Below are 1657 nucleotides of genomic sequence, written 5' to 3'. Positions count from 1 at the left end.
TACTTTCTCATATGTGTATCTCAAAAGAAATATCCCTCTTCATAGGGATTTAATATATATACATCAAAAGTTTTAACAACAAAACATTTAAATAAAACTATCTCATTCTCCAGCTGTTCACTAAGGAGCTCTATCACCTGAAATCTCATATGCTCCCATGTAAAACACGATCATCACAGATAAAGAAACAAACACAAACAAATAACAGGGTAAGCTATCTATATAAAAAGTTTTGATATAATTTAAATTTCAAATTAATAAGCATAATTCATCAATTCTCATATGATTTCTCAAACCATCAAGAGTATATTACATTCATAAAATTCATCTTTCATATGTCAGACTTTTACTGACTCACAACACATAGACACTTGACTCTACTTCCGGAAGACTCGTGTATTGAAATTAGCATCCAGAGACCTGCACCTGTCATACTACTGCTGTGAAACCCACACAGCCATGCACATAATTATCTCAATATCTCATCATCTCATCATCTTCATATGACAGGGTAAATCCATTTGATATGCTCTGGTCAGTTCTTTCAAACCTCAGAATCAGCCAAATGGACCTCCTTCGACTCTCACCAACTGAATAACTTCATCTATTTGATTCCATTATATCAGTAGAGTCAGGATCATCTCATTCACAGGACACTCACAAATCAATACACCCTAATAACAATCTCAACATGGTATTTCCTTTCCTGAAAATACTACGTCTTGATCACACTTTAACCTCATTACATACATCATTTAACATATCAATGCACCACTCAATCACTTCATATATATAAACTTTCTAAACAATCCAAATATATCTCAAACTTTACTTAAAACACATAATTAATTCCAAATATATGCTCTTTAAATCAATCATCATCTGAAATCACACAACCACTTCTCATCAAACATCTCACTTAAGTAATTCAACCAAAATATTCAAAAAGAATAGTTCAACTCATTTATATTATCATTCAAACACTTTCAATTCTCAATCACAAATAGTTTCAACAAATTATTCCCATAACAGATTCAAAATCAACCATTCCAGTCAATATATTACTTTACTCTTCAAGAGAGACAATCCTGCAAGCAAAAAGAATTGGAATTGGGGACCACGTCACCTCCACATCCAGAATCTTCTAACCTAGGGTTTTATTGAAAATAATAAGACTAGCTTCCCTTACCTGAACTTTAGTTGATGCTCACTAAGAGCTCCAAATCTACCCAAAAGCTTAAAGGTAATTAACCTGCACCATAGAGTCCTAATCAAAATCTAACTATATAACTAGGACCTTGAGTTAACAGAGATTAACCCTAAAGCTAAAAGAGTCACATGTAAAACTCATGTAGACAACCTATCAAGTTCAAAATTTGACTCAAAGAAAAGGGCCAAAAATGAACTTACTCTATTTAGGATTTTGATCGGGCAGTCTTGTAGTCTTGGCTGCCAGGAGTCTAATGGCGTACTCTGATCGTCAAACAGATGAACGAGGAGGTCAGAATCTTAGAGAGAAGGGAGAGAAAGGAAAAGGGAAACTTTTAGAGAGATGGTGGTTATTTTAAAATGAAACCTGGATAACTGAATTTTCTATTTATATGTCATTTTCATTTTAATAATAAAATATTCAGGTATCATTTAAAATATATCACTT

The 1657-nt window shown here is 32.9% G+C and overlaps 1 long non-coding RNA gene across 1 annotated transcript; it reads right to left on the bottom strand.

The window, feature by feature from the left end:
- Positions 1–539: 539 nt before the first annotated feature.
- LOC137836471 (uncharacterized) lies at positions 540–1433 on the bottom strand. The gene is made up of 3 exons (XR_011085294.1): positions 1411–1433; positions 1190–1252; positions 540–604 (listed from the first exon to the last, which is right to left on the bottom strand). It is a non-coding gene; the product is annotated as an uncharacterized lncRNA (long non-coding RNA).
- Between the last annotated feature and the right edge of the window lie 224 nt (positions 1434–1657).

The sequence above is a fragment of the Phaseolus vulgaris genome, chromosome 4, assembly GCF_000499845.2.
Source record: "Phaseolus vulgaris cultivar G19833 chromosome 4, P. vulgaris v2.0, whole genome shotgun sequence".
NCBI lineage: Eukaryota > Viridiplantae > Streptophyta > Magnoliopsida > Fabales > Fabaceae > Phaseolus > Phaseolus vulgaris.
This window is presented reverse-complemented; position numbering and strand designations above follow the sequence as displayed.